General features: G+C 40.7%; 1 protein-coding gene across 2 annotated transcripts in view; it reads left to right on the top strand.

The window, feature by feature from the left end:
- Nucleotides 1-6031: 6031 nt before the first annotated feature.
- ICA1L (islet cell autoantigen 1 like) overlaps nucleotides 6032-21384 on the top strand; it is a 75792-nt gene continuing 60439 nt past the window's right edge. The window contains exon 1 of one of the 2 annotated variants that reach the window (XM_064373153.1): nucleotides 6032-6066. The gene's annotated coding sequence lies outside the window, so the exon portion shown is untranslated. Of the gene's footprint in view, nucleotides 6067-6406; nucleotides 6431-21384 lie in introns of those variants that run through there. The other variant, XM_064373154.1, reaches the window with a different exon arrangement.

Here is a 21384-nt window from a genome sequence, read left to right on the forward strand (position 1 = left end):
AAATAAACGCCATCTGGAAATTCCTGATAATAACATTGAAATCTGTTCACACAGTCTAAAATTCTTTTGATATATTGTAGTTTTGGAAAAATGTCACAGTTTATTACATATAACAAATATAAGGAAAATATTAAACTTTTTGAAAAATTGTTTTTATTTTTTAGAGACAGGGTCTCACTATATTGCCCAGGCTGGAGTGCAGTGGCCTGATTATAGCTCACTGCGGCCTTGAACTCCTGGACTCAAGGAATCCTCTCACCTCAGCCTCATGAGTAACTAGGACCATAGGCACACATCACCACATCTGGCTGATTTAAAAATTTTTTTGGAGACAGAGTCTTGCTGTGTTGCCCAGGCTGGTCATGAACTCTTGGCCTCAGGCAGTCCTAATGCCTCAGCCTTCCTAAGTGCTGAGATTATAGGCAAGCCACAGTGCCTGGCCAAAAATACTGGATTTTTTTTTTTTTCCCTGATAGCAGTAACTTAAAAAATACTGATTTTTAATAGATACTACTATGGCTTCTAAAAGGAAAAAATATGACATTTTTGTTGTTGTTGTTGTTGTTGTTGCCAAACTCCAAATGGTCAGGCAACTGGAAAAAATACGACATCTTAAGACTATATGCAAGGGATATTCAATTAGTATCTTTTTTATTTAAAAAGCCACTAATTAGAATCTAGATTTTACTAGCCAGAAACTGCCACGTGTAAAAACAGCAGGAACATTTTAGTCACTTCATTGTTCACATTTTTTACTATTATAGGTTAAGTATCACACACAATAATAGTATTTTGTTATATGAACCAAATATATCTCTTTTTACAAGACACAGTCTAGCTCTGTCATCTAGGCCCAACTCCTTGGTTCAAGGGATCCTCCTGCCCCAGCTTCCTGAGTTGCTGAGACTACAAGTGCATGCTGCGACACCCAGCTTATTTTTTAATTTTTTTTTTTCTTTTTTTTGAGACAGAGTCTCACTCTGTTGCCAGGCGCCAGGCGCCAGGCTGGAGTACAGTGGCACAATCTCGGCTCACTGCAACTTCTGCCTCCTGGGTGCAAGCAATTCTCCTGCCTCAGCCTCCCGAGTAGCTGGGACTATAGGTGTGTGCCACCATGCCCAGCTAATTTTTGTATTTTTAGTAGAGGTGGGGTTTCACCATGTTGGCCAGGATGGTCTCGATCTCTTGACCTCGTGATCTGCCCGCCTCGGCCTCCCAAAATGTATTTTTTAATTTTTTTAAATTATTTTATTTTTATGGAGATGGGGTCTTGCTATGTTGACCAGGCTGGACTCAAACTCCTGGCCTCAAGCAGTCATCCCACCTTGGCCTCCCAAAGTGTTAGGATTACAGGCATGAGCCACTGCATCCAGCCTGAACAAACATATCTTTTTTTTTTTGAGACAGAGTCTCCTATCACCCAGGCTGGAATGCAGTGGCACGATCTCAGCTCACTGCAACCTCCGTCTCCTGGATTCAGATTCTCCTGCCTCGGCCTCCCGAGTAGCTGAGATTACAGGCATGCACCACCACGCCCAGCTAATTTTTTTTTTTGTATTTTTAGTAGAGATGAGGTTTCACCGTGTTGGTCGGGATGGTCTTGAACTCCTGACCTCAAATGATCCGCCCACCTCGGCCTCCCAAAGTTCTGGGTTATAGGTGTGAGCCACCATGCCCAGCCATAAATATATCTTTATTATAATTTAGGAGATAAATTTTTTTGGTTGGTTTTATAGAATTAAACCTAATTAAATTTGCATTTTAAAGGAGAGAAAAATATATGTTAGAGAGATTTAAGGTTTTGAACAGTCATGCAAGCAAGACATGGCAGTGGATTTGAACTTGGACTTATCGGAGTTTAGAGTTCAAGCTCTTAACTGGTATGATTTTGTCAGTTCTTATGCACAAGAATGATATTTTTATAAATGGAAAGAGTGAGCGTGGAAGTGTCTTCACTTACCCAACAGAAAGGTTATATGTATTTAAGTGACATGGGTACTAAATTACCATAATGTGTTCAGCTTTGCATGTTTTTGCCTTTAAAATTAATTTCAATTTTAATATACTACTAAATGTATTACTGTAATAATATATTTATAAAGATCCATTTCTGTATATTCTAGTAGAAATTGTATATGAGCAAAAATGAATTTTAGAAATTATCCTATTAATCATGTAATTGAATTATGTCATTCATGTTATTTAAAGGAAACCACAATCCAGACAGGTTAAGTACCTAGTGTGAAGGTCTGTAGCCAGTTAATGGAGCTGGGCAACATACCTCTGAGTAATAAAGTCTACAGATAGGCTGGGCACGGTGGCTCACGCCTGTAATCCCAGCACTTTGGGAAGCCGAGGCAGGCGGATCATGAGGTCAAGAGATCGAGACCATCTTGGCCAACATGGTGAAACCCCTTCTCTACTAAAAATACAAAAATTAGCTGAGTGTGTTGGAGCGTGCCTGTAATCCAGCCACTTGGGAGGCTGAGGCAGGAGAATCACTTGAACCTGGGAGGTGGAAGTTGCAGTGAGCCGAGATCGTGCCACTGCACTCCCGCCTGGCGACAGAGAGACTCTGTCTCAAAAAAAAAAGAAAAGAAAAGACAAGACTACATATAAATTATCTTTTAGGTACAATCTGATACAAAGTTTAGAAACATGTCAAACAATTCTGTGTATGGTAGTGAAAGTATAATAACTAAGTTCAATGGTTGTTTCAGGGGGGGAGGAAGTACTTTTAAAATGATGTCTGTAACATTTCACATTTAAAATCATCTTAATAATTGTAATTCTAGAATGGTGTCTAAATCTAATACTGTGTCTAGCTTTACTTGAATAAACAAAAATGTCGTAGGGAAGAGACAGTATGTTTAGCTTTCAATATCTAAGTAATTACTGATGTGGGTATCTGGGAAAATAGCTCTACACAACCCCACTGTCACTGACCTACAGTGCTACTCCTGACATCTTCGGTAAAATCCAACAGGCTACAAAGAAACTGGAATGCCTTGAAATAGAGCTTTTTCTATGATGTCAGATTCAATAGACCTCTAATCTGTAGTAAAACAGTACAAAATGGTGAAATAATTTTTAATGTTTTCTAATATCAACTGAGGTTTTATTTGGGAGATTAACCAGAGGTTTGCATAAAAATAAAATTGAAGACCATTACTTTTTTTTTTTTTGAGTCAGAGTCTCGCTCTGTCACCCCAGGCTGGAGTGCAGTGATGTGAAGTGGCGCAATCTAGGCTCACTGCAACCTCCATCTCCCAGGTTCAAACAATTCTGCCTCACCCTCTCCAGTAGCTGGGACTGCAGGCACGTGCCACCATGCCCTGCTAATTATTTTGGTTTTTTTAGTAGAGATGGGGTTTCGCCATGTTCGCCAGGCTGGTTTTGAACTGACCTTGTGATCCGCCTCCCAAAGTGCCAGGATTACAAGCATGAGCCACCGTGTCAGCCAAGACCATTACTCTAAAGAAACTAAGACTCTAGGTTTAGATCCCATTTGTGGAGCCCTACATTCCAAGTCATCTAATGTTCTTGTCTAGTTAGCTTATAGAAGTCTACAACAGAGGAAAACCTTTTTTTTCTTAGTGTAAGTGTATTATGTGTTGATAGAAAGTTAAATGATCTTTCAATAAATGTAATTCTAAATGAAATTTAAAAGTATTTTAATGGTGTTAAATTATTTCATTTTCTAAAGAGGTTTTATGCAAAACTAAATTGTAATGACTGAGCTGCCTCATTTTGTTAAGGGACTAGTGCAAGTAGAGTCTTGCTCTGTTGTTGCCAGGCTGGAGTGCGGTGGCACGATCTCGTCTCACTGCAACTTCCGCCTCTTGGGTTCAAGCGATGCTCATGCCTCAGCCTCCTAAGTAGCTGGGATTACAGGCACACACCACCACACGGGGCTAATTTTTGAATTTTTAGTAGAGACAGGCTTTCACCATATTGGCCAGGCTGTTCTCAAACTCCTGACCTCAAGTGCTCCACCCACCTCAGCCTCCCAAAGTGCTGGGATTATAGGCGTGAGCTACCGCACTTGTCCTAGTGCAAGCCATTTAAACATTTTATCAATCCAACAGCTAAAGGAAGATTAATTCATTCCACAGACTTTTATGAAATATGAGTGAGACTTGATTCCTGTCCAGGAGGAGCATCAGTAGCTAGCTCTACATTATTTGCTAATACTATTCCTACACTGTGCCATCTTTGCTTAGTGACTTGTGAAGAAAAAGTGATAATATGTAAATGGTACACTTCATTGATGGCCTGGAGACACTGTATCTTTCTGTAATTTTCCCCAGTTAAGTGAATAAAAGCAATAGGCCCAGCCCATAGCCACTATTCTGACTTCCTGATATGTTCCTTGGAGGACCTTACTCGGCCTCAGATTGAGCTGAAGAAGGTATTAGTTTACTGTTCTCTTGACTTAAACTTCATCTTGTTGGAACAAACATTTTCTAAAATACCCCAAGAACTTTATTATGGGGCATAGTAACATTTGAAAGTCATTTCACTTGTCATGTTAGTTACTTATTCCTTGGGTGAGAGATAATCTGTTCTTTTCAGATATTTTATAATGTATTCTTCAGTTGTTAATTAGCTATCTTTGTTTCAGTTCATTCATTGATGGACTAAACATTCTTTCAGGACCTAGTTTGTATTAGGCACTGTGCTAGGTGGGTGACAAGGCTGCAGAAAGGCGTAAGGGTGGAGTAGCTTTGAAGCAGCTCAGTATCTAATGCGGAAGACAGGCAGATAGACCATTACAGCCAGACAGTAGTATGCCTCTTAGTAGAATGCCACATTTACTAAGAGTCAGGAAAGCCATCAAAGGAAATATGTCAATCACCCATATTTGCCAAACGCTAATTTTTACCTTTCTGAGGAAAGCTGTGGACTCTCCTAAAAAAAGAAAAGAAAAGACAGCCAAAATTTTGCACGTAATTTCAGGTATTTGCCTATTCCTTGAAATCCAAATATCTCAGGGTAAAAGTCTAAAGACATTTAATGTTTTCAGTCAAATTAACCCTCTGTAGCTTGCCACTTTTCCTATTCTAAAATTATACTTTCCTGGTTAAGGTGAGTATTTTGTACTGTTAATATTCTGGAATCTCACCCCATCATTGTCTTTGGTGATCATACAGCCTAGTTATCACCTCTAGTGTAACTTTTTAATTCTTTGCTATCCTATGCATCACAGTTGTAATTATCAATAATTCATATTCTGCTGTTTTAGGAAAGTTGTTTTAAGTTTTGGAGTCATCTTTAAAAAGAATGCAGTTTGAGTTTATTTAATTATCTCCCACCAGTAGTAACATAGTTTTGCCTTATTTTTTTTCTTTTCCTGAGACTTTCAGGATCCGATTTTACCTTTTACTCTTGAAGATTCATTTATCACAAACATTATGGAAATGGATTTGTGCATTTGAGACTGGTTATGATCGGTTGTTAATTTACAACTCTTTAAACCTTTAACACGAGAATTAACTATAGCGCGCGAACGCTTTCCGCGTAGGGAGCAGTGGTGCTGAACTGAGGATTGCCCGAGGATTCAGGAGCGACCCCGGAAGGCTAGCAGGTGCCGCGGGGGCTGGGAGGGAGCCGGGAGGGCCCTGGGCTAATGCCTTTCACTTCCCCACGCCTCAAAAGGCTCACACGCAGCTCCTCCTCGTGATGTTCTGACCGGCTTGGTGTTTGTCATTTCACTTTATTAAGTAAAGAGTAAATGGGAAAGGAGGTATAGAGAGGGTTCCCGAGTTCATTCAAGGGCGGACCGAGAGATGCACCGGTCCGGAGCCCGGCCCGCGGTGGGGTCAGGCCGGCGCCCGAGGGGGGCGAACGCGGACGCCAGACCGTGCGGTTTAAATCTCCCGCCTCCCGCAGCGGGAGCCTGACACCTCCACGCACGGATGCGAAGGGGCACGGGCTGCTGGAGCGGCCCGGAGGCGGCGCGGGGCTCGCGGGCGGCGGCCGGAACGGGTGCCGGGACGGACCCCCGCGCGGCCGAACGCGACCCGAGGCGGCGGAGGAGCGTCACCTCGCGGCTCCGGCGTCGCGGTAAGCGTCTGCGGCCTCCAGCCTGCCCCTCTTCTCCCTCAGGCGAGGGTCAGGCCCAGAGGCCAAATCCCGAGTTCCCATGGCGACGCCGGGAGGCGGGGTCGCGGCGGGAGGCGCCGGCCACGCGCGCGCGGGGCTTCTCAGGGCCTTGCTGGCCTCCTCGGTTCTTCGGTTCTCTTTGGGACCCCGGCCGCTGCCTGCGGCCTTCTCACGGGCGAAGCCCTGCTCGGGGTTTTTCTGGCCTCCACCCAGGCAAAACCAGCGAGGAGCTGTTTCTGGTGTGGCCGGGTCTCCTGCGGCCGAGGGGCGCCTCCCGGCCACGCTTGCTGTTGTGAAGGAGCGCGTCGGCCTGGGGCTCGTTGAGGTGATTTTCCTAGGTGGTGGTGGTCGCTCGTAATAGGGGCGGCGGCCAATCACTCAAACAGCCCTCAGGTGCTTCCCTGCTGGCCTCCTTTTGAAGTGGTGTTTATTTTTATTTCGCTATTATTTTGTAATGGGAATGTCTTCCTTAGAAACTAATTGGCAACCGATGGATAAAAACAAAACATAGTAAATGTCCGTGGACTGCAGAATGCACAGCCCCGCGAGGGGCTCCGCGCACAGATCCTGCTCCCCAGGCCGGGAACCCGGCCCCACGGCACAGATCTGGCTCCTGGAAACGTAGGTCAGCTGGTCAGGTGCCCAGGTGATGTCAGTGGTCAGATACCTGATGCTCTAAGGAAGACGGAGAGGGGAAAGCAGGGAGATCGTCCTGGCAACTCACTCGCGATGTTGGGGCTTTGCCAGTAGAGGGGGTGGAATCATTTTTCGTGTAATAGATGATCTTGATGCACACAGCATAAAAACTGTTATAAACTATGGGTCTCTGTAAAATAGATTGTTGGGAAGATAACATTTTTCCGTGGCTTTGATTTTTCCCAGAAGTATTTATGTATTGATTTATTTGGTTCTGACTCAGGCGACGTAATGTAAGACGATATTACTTTAATCATCTTCACATCAGTATTTATTGAGTAGCCACAGGTGCCTCATCCTTTAATAGGAGTTAATGATACATTTATTGGCCAAGTAAACATCTCCGAATGGTATATATGTATTTTTATATGACCAAAATTTTAGCTCGTTTTATATTTGTTATCTGTGCCTATCATACCCAGTATCCTTTGAAATCTCTATTTATTTAATAGTACAAAATGATTGTTTGTCTATCTAGTCATTGAAACAGCTCTGTGGAAGGCAGTGTTCTAATTACCAGTATAATTTTAAAGTTAAAAGGGTGCTCAGAGATCAGCCAGTCCAAAGAGGAAAAATTACAAATATGAGACTGGTGGAAAAAGGATGCCATATTTTTATTATAAATATTTATCATAAAAAATATTAAAATTTATACCAGTTATGGAACTAGGACCAGATATCAAAATACTAGATAGAAAATGGATAATACACTGTTTTGTTCTATACTGCCAAACTTTGTGATTTCATTGTGTGATCCCGTATTTACATTTTTTCTTTACTTTTTTACTTAGCTTTTTCAGTACTCACTGTACTTCCTTTAAAATTTTACCCTTTTTATATTCTTTTACATCAACAGATGGGATATGTGAAAGATTTTTAAATAGTCTGTAACTGGAAAGATTTCCTTGTTCAAAGTAGATTTTGTTATTTAATATTGTCCTTATTACCCTGTTTCATTTTGTCTGTTCTTCATTCATTCCTTAAGTTTCATGGTTTTTTCTGAAATCAAAATTTTCAAACTTGTGTTTAGATCCGGTATTCACCATTAAAAGATAGTCACCTTCTATGTATCTCATTATTATTTTGCCAGTGGTGACTCATATGCATATAACACTAGTGTTTTTTTATTTCTTTGTTAATTTAGTTGAGATAGATAAAAAATACAGACTAAAGTAACACAATATCTATATTTACAGCAGCCGACATTGACAACTGTTAATATTTTGTATTTCTTTCTAGCATTTTTTTTCCTTTTTTTTTTCTTATTGCATTTTAGGTTTTGGGGTACATGTGAAGAACATGTAAGATTGTTGCATAGGTACACACGGCAGTGTTGTTTGCTGGCTTCCTCCTCATCACCTGTATCTGGCATTTCTCCCCATGTTATCCCTCCCCAACTCCCCACCCCCACTGTCCCTCCCCTATTTCCCTCCCACAGACCCCAGTGTGTGATGCTCCCCTCCCTATGTCCATGTGTTCTCATTATTCAACACCTGCCTATGAGTGAGAACATGCGGTGTTTGATTGTTCTTGTGTCAGTTCGCTGAGAATGATGGTTTCCAGGTTCATCCATGTCCCTACAAAGGACACGAACTCATCGTTTTTTATGGCTGCATAGTATTCCATGGTGTATATGTGCCACATTTTCCTGACTGGGTCTATCATCAGTGGGCATTTGGATTGGCTCCAAGTCTTTGCTATTGTAAACAGTGCCTCAATGAACATTTGTGTGCATGTATCCTTATAATAGAACGATTTATAATCTTTTGGATATATACCCTATATGGGATTGCTGGGTCAAATGGAATTTCTGTTTCTAGGTTCTTGAGGAATTGCCACACTGTCTTCCACAATGGTTGAACTAATTTACACTCCCACCAACAGTGGAAAAGTGTTCCTGTTTCTCCACATCCTCTCCAGCATCTGTTGTCTCCAGATTTTTTAATGATCATGATTCTAACTGGCATGAGATGGTATCTCAATGTAGTTTGATTTGCATTTCTCTAATGACCAGTTATGATGAGCATTTTTCTTATGTTTGTTGGCCTCATATATGTCTTCTTTTGTAAAGTGTCTGTTCATATCCTTTGCCCACTTTTGAATGGGCTTGTTTGTTTTTTTTTGTAAATCTGTTTTAGTCCTTTGTAGATTCTGGATATTAGCCCTTTGTCAGATGGGTAGATTGCAAAAATTTTTCCCATTCTGTTGGTTGGCGATTCACTCTAATGACTTTCTTTTGCTGTGCAGAAGCTGCGGAGTTTGATTAGGTCCCATTTGTCTATTTTGGCTTTTGTTGCCAATGCTTTTGGTGTTTTGGTCATGAAGTCCTTGCCTATGCCTATGTCCTGAATGGTTTTGCCTAGGTTTTCTTCTACGGTTTTTATGGTGTTAGGTCTTATGTTTAAGTCTTTAATCCATCTGGAGTTAATTTTAGTGTAAGGTGTCAGGAAGGGGTCCAGTTTCTGCTTTCTGCACTGGCTAGCCAGTTTTCTCAATACCATTTATTAAACAGGGAATCCTTTCCCCAGTGCTTGTTTGTGTCATGTTCGTCAAAGATCAGATGGTTGTAGATGTGTGGCATTGCCTCCGAGGCCTCTGTTCTGTTCCATTGGTCTATAGCTCTGTTTTGGTAACAGTACCATGCTGTTTTGATTACTGTAGCCTTGTAATATAGTTTGAAGTCAGGCAGTGTGTTGCCTCCAGCTTTGTTCTTTTTGCTTAGAATTGACTTGGCTATTCAGGCTCTCTTTTGGTTCCATATGAAGTTTAAGATGGTTTTTTCCAGTTCTGTGAAGAAGGTCATTGGTAGCTTGATGGGGATAGTGTTGAATCTGTAAATTACTTTGGGCAGTATGGCCATTTTCATGATATTGATTCTTCCTAACCATGAGCATGGAATGTTTCTCCATCTGTTTGTGTCCTCTCTTATTTTGTTGAGCAGTGGTTTGTAGTTCTCCTTGAAGAGGCCCTTTACATTCTTTGTTAGTTGTATTCCTAGGTATTTTATTCTCTTTGTAGCAATTGTGAATGGCAGTTCGTTCTTGATTTGGCTCTCTTTAAGTCTGTTATTGGTGTATAGGAATGCTTGTGATTTTTGCACATTGATTTTGTATCCTGAGACTTTGCTGAAGTTGCTTATCAGTTTCAGGAGATTTTGGGCTGAGACGATGGGGTCTTCTAAATATACAATCATGTCGTCTGCAAATAGAGACAATTTGACTTCCTCTTTTCCTAATTGAATACCCTTTATTTCTTTTTCTTGCCTGATTGCTCTGGCTAGAACTTCCAATAGTATATTCAATAGGAGTGGTGAGAGAGGGCATCCTTGTCTAGTGTCAGATTTCAAAGGGAATGCTTCCAGTTTTTGCCCATTCAGTATGATATTGGCTGTGGGTTTGTTATAAATAGCTTTTATTATTTTGAGATACATTCCATCGATACCTAGTTCATTTAGGATTTTTAGTATAAAGAGCTGTTGAATTTTGTCAAAGGCCTTCTCTGCATCTATTGAGATAATCATGTGGTTTTTGTCTTTGGTTCTGTTTATGTGGTGAATTACGTTTATAGACTTGCATATGTTGAACCAGCCTTGCATCCCCAGGATGAAGCCTACTTGATCATGGTAGATAAGCTTTTTGATGTGCTGTTGCAGTCAGTGTGCCAGTATTTTATTGAAGATTTTTGCATCTATGTTCATCATGGATATTGGCCTAAAGTTTTCTTTTCTTGTCAAGTCTCTGCCGGGTTTTGGTATCAGGATGATGTTGGTTTCATAAAATGATTTGGGAAGGATTCTCTCTTTTTGGATTGTTTGGAATAGTTTCAGAAGGAACGGTACCAGCTCTCCTTTGTATGTCTGGTAGAATTCGGCTATGAACCCATCTGGACTTGGGCTGTTTTGGTTAGTAGGCTATTAATTGCTGCCTCCACTTCAGCCCTTGTTATTGGTCTATTCAGGGTTTCAACTTCTTTCTGGTTTAGGCTTGGGAGGATGCAAGTGTCCAGGAATTTATCCATTTCTTCCAGGTTTACTAGTTTATGTGCATAGAGTTGCTTGTAATAATCTCTGATGATGGTTTGTATTTCTGAGGAATCTGTGGTGATATCCCCTTTATCGTTTTTGGTTGCCTCTATTTGATTATTCTCTCTTTTCTTTTTTATTAATCTGGCTAGTGGTCTGTCTATTTTGTTGATCTTTTCAAAAAACCAGCTCCTGGATTTATTGATTTTTTGAAGGATTTTTTGTGTCTCTATCTCCTTCAGTTCTGCTCTGATCTTAGTTATTTCTTGTCTTCTGCTAGGTTTTGAGGTTTTTTGATCTTGCTCCTCTAGCTCTTTCAATGTTGACAATACGGTGTCAATTTTAGATCTTTCCTTGCTTCTCATGTAGGCATTTATTGCTATATATTTTCCTCTAGACACTGCTTTAAATGTGTCCCAGAGGTTCTGGTACATTGTGTCTTCATTCTCGTTGGTTTTGAAGAACATCTTTATTTCTGCCTTCATTTCATTGTTTATCCAGTCAACATTCAAGAGCCAGTTGTTCAGTTTCCATGAAGCTGTGTGGTTCTGAGTTAGTTTCTGAATTCTGAGTTCTAACTTGATTGCATTGTGATCAGAGAGACTGTTATGATTTCCGTTCTTTTGCATTTGCTGAGGAGAGATTTACTTTCAATTTTGTGGTCAATTTTAGAGTAGGTGTGATATGGTGCTGAGGAGAATGTATATTCTGTGGATTTGGGGTGGAGAGTTCTGTAAATGTCTATTAGGTTTGCTTGGTCCAGGTCTGAGTTCAAGTCCTGGATATCCTTGTTAATTTTCTGTCTCATTGATCTGTCTAATACTGACAGTAGGGTGTTGAAGTCTCCCACTATTATTGTGTGGGAGTCTAAGTCTCTTTGTAAGTCATTAAGAACTTGCTTTTTGTATCTGGGTGCTCCTGTATTGGGCCCATATATATTTAGGATCGTTAGGTCTTCTTGTTGCATTGATCCTTTAACCATTATGTAATGTCCTTCTTTGTCTCTTTTGATCTTTGTTGGTTTAAAGTCTATTTTATCAGAGACTAGAATTGCAACTCCTGCTTTTTTTTTCTCTCCGTTTGCTTGGTAAATCTTCCTCCATCCCTTTATTTTGAGCCTTTACGTATCCTTGCATGTGAGATGTATTTCCTGGATATGGCACACCAATGGGTTTTGGCTTTTTATTCAATTTTCCAGTCTGTGTCTTTTGATTGGGGCATTTAGCCCATTTACATTTAGGGTTAAATATTGTTATGTGTGAATTTGATCCTGCCATTTTGATGCTAGCTGGCTGTTTTGCCCGTTAGTTGATGCAGTTTCTTCATTGTGTCGATGCTCTTTACCATTTGGTATGTTTATGGAGTGGCTGCTACTGGTTGTTTCTATATTTAATGCTTCTTTCAGGAGCTTTTGTTAAGCAGGCCTGGTGGTGATGAAATCTCCGAGTGCTTGCTTGTTCATAAAGGATTTTATTTCTCCTTCACTTATGAAGCTTAGTTTGGCTGGATATGAAATTCTGGGTTGAAAGTTCTTTTCTTTAAGGATGTTGAATATTGGCCCCCACTCTCTTCTGGCTTGTAGGGTTTCTCCTGAGAGATCTGCTGTGAGTCTAATGGGCTTCCCTTTGTGGGTAACCCGACCCTTCTCTCTGGCTGCCCTTAACATTTTCTCCTTTATTTCGACCCTGGTGCCCTGGTGAATCTCACGATTAGGTGCCTTGGGGTTGTTCTTCTTGAGGAATATCTTTGTGGTGTTCTCTGTATTACCTGGACTTGAATATTGGCCTGCCTTGCTAGGTTGGGGAAGTTTTCCTGGATGATATCCTGAAGAGTATTTTCCAGCTTGGATTCATTCTCTCCATCGCATTCAGGTACACCTATCAAACATAGATTAGGTCTTTTCACATAGTTCCATATTTCTTGGAGACTTTGTTTATTCCTTTTTACCTTTTTTTCTCTAATCTTTCCTTCTCATTTTATTTCATTGAGTTGATCTTCGACCTCTCATATCCTTTCTTCTGCTTGGTCAATTCGGCTGTTGAAACTTGTGTATGCTTCGCGAAGTTCTCGTGTTGTTTTTTTCAGCTCCATCAATTCACTTATATTCCTCTCTAAGTTGTCCATTCTCATTAGCATTTCATCAAATCTTTTTTCAAGGTTCTTAGTTTCTTTGCATTGGGTTTGAACATGTTCTTTTAGCTCAGCGAAGTTTCTTATTACCCACCTTCTGAAGCCTGTTTCTGTCAATTCATCACACTCATTCTCCATCCAGCCTTGTTCCCTTGCTGGTAAGGAGTTGTGATCCCTTGTAGGAGGAGAGGCATTCTGGTTTCAGGTGTTTTCATCCTTTTTGTGCTGGTTTCTTCCCATCTTTGTGGATTTATCCACCTGTCGTCTTTGTAGTTGTTGGCTTTCAGATTGGGTCTCTGAGTGGATGTCCAGTTTATTGATGATGAAGTTACTTCTTTCTGTTTCTTAGTTTTCATTCTAACATTCAGGCCCCTCTGCTGTAAGACTGCTGAGGTCCTCCCCAGGCCCTGCTTGCCTGGGGACCACCTGCAGCGGCTGCAGAACAGTAAGGGTTGCTGTCAGTTTCTTCTGCTATCTTTGTCCCAGAAGGATACCCGCCCGATGTCAGTCTGAGCTCGCCTTTATGAGGTGACTCTTTGGATATATGGGGGTCAGAGAGCTGCTTGAGGAGACAGTCTATCCTTTATAGGAGCTCAAGTGCTGATCTGTGAGCTCCATTGTTCATTCAGAGCTACTGGGCAGGTACGTTTAAGTCTGCTGCAGCAGAACTCATAAACCCTCTCTTTTTTTTTTTTTCCCAGGTGCTCTGTCCCGGCGAGTTAGGGCTTTATTTATAAGTCTCTGTCATGTTGCTGCCTTTTTTAAGGGCTGCCCTGCCCAGGGAGGAGGCAGCTTAATCACTATCTGCCTGCAGAGGCTTTGCGAAACTGCTGTGGGCTCTGCCCAGCTGCTGTGTGAACTTCCCTGCAGTCCTGTTTATACGGATATAGTTAGAACTGCCTTGGCAATGGCAGCCCACCTCTATAATGGCGGACTTTCTCCGTAATGGTGGCCTGCCTCAGCAATGGCAGGCTGCCTCAGCAATGGCGGACTACCTCCATAGTGGTGGACTGCCTCGGTAATGGCGGACGCCCCTCCCCCACAGAGCTGGACCGTCCTGGGTTCAGCTGTGCTTGCTGTGAGACTCTCAATCCAGAGTGTTTCAGATTGCTGTTTTTTTTTGTGGGGGTGGAGCTAGGTGAGCCTGATCACATGGCTCCCTGCCTCAGACCCCCCTTTTTTTTTTTCAGTTGAACAGGCAACTCTGTCTCCCAGGTGTTCCAGTCGCCTGTTGAAAAGACGCCGGGATGTGTGTGATTTCTTGTGCGGCGACCCACTGAGCCAACTGAAACAGCCACGCTGAGATTCATGTCACTTCTTTGCCCTGCAATCTCCTGGCCTGGCCCCCTGTTTCAGTCCCCTTTTTTATCAGTTGAATGGGCGACTCTGTCTCCCAGGAGCTCCAATCACCAGCTAAAACGGTTCCTGGACCCATGTATTTTGTGCAGAGACCCGCCGCACCAGGGAGCCGTCCAAAACAGCCGTGCCGGCCAAAACAGCTGCGCTGGCTACCCATGGGACTCCTCTGCCTGGGAATCTCCTGGGCTGTGAGCAATAAAAATTCGTCTGTAAATGTGGCATCAACTCATCCTCCACGCTTTAGCTGGGAGCTGCAATCCTGAGCTACTCCTAATCGGCCATCTTGGATCCTACCCCACCACATTTTCTTTATCCAGTCTATCATTGATGGGCATTTAGATTGGTTCCAAATCTTTGCTCTTGTGAACAGTGCTGCAATAAACATATGTCTGCATGTGTCTTTATAGTAGAATGATTTATAATCCTTTGGGTATATACTCAGTAATAGGATTGCCATGTCAAATGGTATTTCTAGTTCTAGATCCCTGAGGAACCACCACACTGTCTTTCACAATGGTTGAACTAATTTACACTCCCACCAACAGTGTAAAAGCGTTCCTGTTTCTCCACATCCTCTCTAGCATCTGTTGTTTCCTTTTTAATGATTGCCATTCTAACTGACGTGACATATCTCAATGTGGTTTTGATTTGCATTTCGCTAATCACCAGTGATGATGAGCATTTTTTTGTGTTTGTTGGCTACATGAATGTCTTCTTTGAAAAGTGTCTGTTCATATCCTTTGCCCACTTTTTGATGGAGTTGTTTGGTTTTTTCTTGTAAATTTGTTTAAGTTCTTTGTAGATTCTGGATAGTAATCCTTTGTCAGATGGATAGATTGCAAAAATTTTCTCCCATTCTGTAGATTGCCTGTTCACTCTGATGATAGTTTCTTTTGCTGTGCAGAAGCTCTTTGCTTTAATTAGATTTCATTTGTCGATGTTGGCTTTTGTTGCCATTGCTTTTGCTGTTTTAGTCAGGAAGTCTTTGCCCATGCCTATGTCCTGAATGGTATTGCCTAGGTTTTCTTCTAGGGTTTTTATGGTTGTAGGTCTTACATTTAAGTCTTTAATCCATCTTGAGTTAATTTTTGTATAAGGTGTAAGGAAGAGATCCAGTTTCAGTTTTCTGTATATGGCTATCCAGTTTTCCCAACACCATTTATTGAATAGGGAATCCTTTCCCCATTGCTTGTTTTTGTCATATTTGTCAAAGATCAGATGGTTGTAGATGTGTGGTGTTATTTCTGAGGCCTCTGTTCTGTTCCATTGGTCTATATATCTGTTTTGGTACCAGTACCATGCTGTTTTGATTACTGTACCCTTGTAGTATAGTTTGAAGTCAGATAGTGTGATGCCTTCAGCTTTGTTCTTTTTGCTTAGGATTGTCTTGGCTATATAGACTCTTTTTTGGTTTCATATGAAATTTAAAGTAGTTTTTTCCAATTCTGTGAAGAAAGTCAATGATAGCTTGATGGGGATTGCATTGAATCTATAAATTACTTTGGTCAGTATGTTCATTTTCTTGATATTCTTCCTAACCATGAGCATGGAATGTTTTTCCATTTGTTTGTGTCCTCTCTTATTTCCTTGAGTAGTGGTTTGTAGTTCTCCTCGAAGAGGTCCTTCACATTCTTTGTAAGTTGTATTCCTAGGTATTTTATTTTCTTTGTAGCAATTGTGAATGGAAGTTCACTCATGATTTGTTTCTCTGTATGTCTGTTATTAGTGTATAGGAATGCTTGTGATTTTTGCACATTGATTTTGTATCCTGAGCTTATCAGCTTAAGGAGACTTTGGGCTGAGACGATGGGCTTTTCTAAATGTACAATCATGTCATCTGCAAACAGACAAATTGACTTCCTCTCTTCCTATTTGAATATCCTTTATTTCTTTCTCTTGCCTGATTGCCGTGGCCAGAACTTCCAATACTATGTTGAATAGGAGTGGTGAGAGAGGCATCCTTGTCTTGTGCTGGTTTTCAAAGGGAATACTTCCAGTTTTTGTTAATTCAGTATGATATTGGTTGTGGGTTTGTCATAAATAACTCTTACTATTTTGAGATATGTTCCATCAATATCTAGTTTATTGAGAGTTTTTAGCATGAAGGGGAGTTGAATTTTATTGAAGGCCTTTTCTGCATCTACTAAGAATAATCCTGTGGTTTTTGTCATTGGTTCTGTTTATGTGATGTATTACTTTTATTGATTTGTGTATGTTGAACCAGCCTTGCATCCCAGGGATTTAGCCAACTTGATCGTGGTGGATAATCTTTTTGATGTTCTGCTGGATTCAGTTTGTCAGTATTGTATTGAGGACTTTCGCATCCATGTTCAGGGATACTGGCCTGAAATTTTCTATTTTTGTTGTGTCTCTGCCAGGTTTTGGTATCAGGATGATGCTGGCCTCTTAAAATGAGTTCAGGAGTCCTTCTTTTTCTATTGTTTGGAATAGTTTCAGAAGAAATGGTACCAGCTTCTCTTTGTACCTCTGCTAGAATTTGGCTGTGAATCCATCTTGTCCTGGACTTTTTTTGATTGGTAGGCTGTTATTTGCTGCCTCAATTTCAGAACTTGTTATTGGTCTATTCAGGGATTTGACTTCTTCCTGGTTCAGTCTTGGGAGGGTGTATGTGTCCAGGAGTCTATCCATTTCTTCTAGATTTTCTGGTTTATTTGCATAGAGGTGTTTATAGTATTCTCTGATGGTAGTTTGTATTTCTGTGGGATCAATGGTGATATCCTCTTTATCATTTTTTATTGCATTGGTTTGATTCTTCTCTCTTTTCTTCTTTATTAGTCTGGCTAGTGGTCTGTCCATTTTGTTGATCTTTAAAAAAAAACAGCTCTTGGATTCATTGATTTTTTTTTGAAGGTTTTTTTGTGTCTCTATTTCCTTCACTTCTGCTCTGATCTTAGTTATTTCTTGTATTCTCCTAGTTTTTGAATTTGTTTGCTCTTGCTTCTCTAGTTCTTTTAATTGTGACATTAGAGTGTCAATTTTAGATCTTTCCCACTCTCTGATGTGGGCATTTAGGGCTATAAATTTCCCTCTACACATTGCTTTAAATGTGTCCTAGAGATCCTGGTGTGTTGTATCTTTGTTCTCATTGGTTTCAAAGAACATCTTTATTTCTGTCTTAATATCATTATTTACCCAGTATTCATTCAGGAGCAGGTTGTTCAGTTTCCAAGTAGTTGTGTGGTTTTGAGTGAGTTTCTTAATCCTGAGCTCTAATTTGATTGCACTGTAGTCTGAGAGACTGTTATGATTTGCGTGCTTTTGCATTTGCTGAAGAGTGTTTTACTTTGAATTACGTGGTCAATTTTAGAATAAGTGCAATGTGGTGCTGTGAAGAATGTATATTCTGTTGATTTGGGGTGGAGAATTCTGTAGATGTCTTCTTGTTCCACAGATGAGTTCAAGTCCTGGATATTCATATTAATTTTCTGTCTCTTTGATCTAATTTTGACAGTGGGGTGTTAAAGTCTCCCACTATTATTGTGTGAGAGTCTAAGTTTCTTTGTAGGTCTCTAAGAACTTGTTTTATGAATCTGGGTGCACCTGTATTGGGTGCATATATATTTAGGATAGTTAGCTCTTGTTGCATTGATCCCTTTACCATTATGTAATGCCCTTCTTTGTATCTTTTGATCTTTGTTGATTTAAAATCTGTTTTATCAGAAACTAGAATTTCAACCCTGCTTTTTGTTTTCCATTTGCTTGGTAAATATTCCTCCATCCCTTTATTTTGAGCCTTTGTATGTCTTTGCATGTGATATGAGTCTCCTGAATACAGCACACTGATGGGTCTTGACTCTATCCAGTTTGCCAGTCTGTGTCTTTTAATTGGAACATTTAGCCCATTTACATTTAAGGTTAATATTGTTATGTCTGAATTTGATCCTGTCATTATGATGCTAGTTGGTTATTTTGCCTGTTAGTTGATGTAGTTTCTTCATAGCATCGAAGGCCTTTTACAATTTGTTATGTTTTTGGAGTGGCTGGTACTGGTTGTTCCTTTCCATGTTTAGTGTTTCCTTCAGGAGCTCTTGTAAGGCAGGCCTGGTAGTGACAGAATCTCTCAGCGTTTGCTTGTCTGTAAAAGATTTTATTTCTCCTTTGCTTATGAAGCTTAGTTTGGCTGGATATGAAATTCTGGGTTGAAAATTATTTTCTTTAAGAATGTTGAATATTGGCCCCCACTCTCTTCTTGCTCATAGGGTTTCTGCCAAGAGATCCACTGTTAGTCTTATGGGCTTCCCTTTGTGGGTAACCTGACCTTTCTCTCTGGCTCCCCTTAACATTTTTTCCTTCATTCAACCTTGGTGAATCTAACGATTATGTGTCTTGGGGTTGCTCTTCTCAAGGAGTATCTTTGTGGTATTCTCTGTATTTCCTGAAGTTGAATGTCAGCCTGCCTTGCTAAGTTGGGGAAGTTCTCCTGGATAATATCCTGAAGAGTATTTTCCAATTTGGTTCCATTCTCCCTGTCACTTTCAGGTACACCAATCAAACATAGATTTGGTCTTTTCACATAGTCCCATATTTCTTGGAGGCTTTGTACATTTATTTTCACTCTTTTTTCTCTAATCTTGTCTTCTCACTTTATTTCATTTCATTGAGTTGATCTTCAATCTCTGATATCTTTTCTTCCACTTGATCAACTTGGCTATTGATTCTTGTGTATGCTTCATGAAGTTCTCATGTTGTGCTTTTCAGCTCCATCAGGTCATTTATGTTCTTCTCTAAACTGGTTATCCTAGTTATCAATTCATCTAACCTGTTTTCAATGTTTTTAGCTTCCTTGCATTTGGTTAGAACATACTCCTCTAGCCTCAAACTCTTGGGCTGAAGCAATTTTCTGCCTCAGCCTCCTGAGTAGCTTGGACTACAGGCTCACACCACCATACATGGCTAATGTTTTTAAAATTTTTTTGTGGATATGAAGTCCTGCCATCTTGCCTAGACTGGTATTGAGCTCCTAGGCTCCAGTGATCTTCCCCCACAGCTTCCTAAAGTTCTGGAATTACAGGCCTGAGCCACTGTGCTCCCACCACTTTCATTTTTAAAAGGACAGTTTCAATAGATGTAGAATTAGGGGTCAACAGATCTTTCTTCTTTCAGTACCTTAAATATGTCCTTCCATTTAGTCTGACTTTTGTTGTTTTTATTGAGAACTGACCTATTTGTATTTTTGCTACCTTGTGTGTAATATGCCACTTTTCTCCATTGCTTTCAAGATAGGTTTTCTTTGCTATTTTTTTTTTCTATCTGGATTTAAGTGGTTTGTCTATGACATGTGTATTTGTGTTTTCTTTGTATTTATCCTGTGTGGAGTTTGTCAGTTAGCTTATTGGATCTGTAAATTAATATCATTAACAAATTTGGGGATGTTTTACTTTTTCGAATATTTTTCTGTCCCATTCTATCTCTTCTCTTTTGGTTCTTCTTCCTCCTCCTATCCCCACCCCAGTTTTTAGATTGGTAATTTTTGTTGAGAAGAAACTTTCACTTCTGCCATCTTCAGTTTGCTCTTAATCCTGTCCAGTTATTATTTATTTATTTATTTAATTTTTTTGAGAAGGAGTCTCACTCTGTCACCAGGCTAGAGTGCAATGGCGTGACCTCAGCTCACTGCAGCCTCCACCTCCCAGGTTCAAGCAATTCTCCTGCCTCAGCCTCTTTAGTAGCTGGGACTACAGACACATACCACCACACCCAGCTAATTTTTGTTTTTTTAGTAGAGACGGGGTTTCACCATGTTGGTCAGGATGGTCTCAATCTCCTGACCTTATAATCTGCCTGCCTCAGCCTCCCAAAGTGCTGGGATTACAGGCATGAGCTACCACGCTCGGCTCTATTATTTTTTAAAGAGGCAGTCTGTCACTCACTCTGTCGCCCAGGCTGGAGTACAGTGGCATAATCATGGCTCACTGTAACCTCAAACTCCAGGGTTCAAGAGGTCCTATTGTCTCAGCCTCCCAAAATGCTGGGATTACAGACATGAGTTTCCACACTCAGTTTCAGTGAATTTTAAATTACAGTTACTGAATTTAGTAACTGGAGAGTTTTGCTTGTTTTCTAATATTTTCAATGTGTTCATTTATCATGCATACATCCTACATTAAGTCTGTGTATATGTTAATAGTTGCTTTAAAGTAATTATCTGATGATTGCAGTATCTGGGAAATCTTTGGGGTCTGTTTTTATTGACTGCTTTCTCCCCACTGGAGTATGGGTCACATTTTCCTATTTCTTTGTATGTCTAGTGTTTTTTTATTGAATACTTGGCATTTTGAATGATGCATTTGAGAGATTCCGGATTCTGTTTTGCTTCTCCGAAACAGAATTTTTATTCTAGAAGCCAGTTAACTGGACTGAACTCAGATTCCAAACTGTCTCCTCTCTAGTGGTAGTGCCGAAATCTTCACTTAGTTATTTCATCTTTCAGTGGCCGATTTATGCCACGATTCCTGGATTTCTCTCCCTTGCCTCACAATTAGTTTAGTGATTAGCACAGGTCTTGGGAGGACTTTATATACGTATTTTGGGGTTTACCTCCTCTTTGGCTTCTTCCCTTTTATGAAATCCCTCCTAAATATCTGATAGTTCTGCCAGCATTGAACTCTGTTATCTGATCTATCAAGCCCATGAGACTTGGCTTCCTGCCTAACCTACCTCCAGTGGCAAGCACATTTAGCAGTGCCCTGGGTCATAAAAACCACAAATGTGGGCCGGGCATGGTGGCTCACACCTATAATCCCAGCACTTTGGGAGGCTGAGGCAGGTGGATTGCTTGAGCTTAGGAGTTCGAGACCAGTCTGGGCAACACGGTGAAACCCCGTCTCTACTGAAATACAAAAAATTAGCTGGATGTGGCAGCATGCGCCTGTAGTCCCAGCTACTCAGGAGGCTGAGGCAGGATAATAGCTTGAACTTGGGAGGCAGAGGTTACAGTGAGCCCAGATTGCGCCACTGCACTCCAGCCTGGGTGACAGAGCAAGACTTTGTCTCAAAAAACAAAATAAAACAACAACAAAAAAAACCCACAAATGTACAAATCTCACCTTTTG

The sequence above is a fragment of the Aotus nancymaae genome, unplaced genomic scaffold (genome assembly GCF_030222135.1).
Source record: "Aotus nancymaae isolate 86718 unplaced genomic scaffold, 86718_ANA_hifiasm-v0.15.2.pri h1tg000008l, whole genome shotgun sequence".
Classification (NCBI taxonomy): domain Eukaryota; kingdom Metazoa; phylum Chordata; class Mammalia; order Primates; family Aotidae; genus Aotus; species Aotus nancymaae.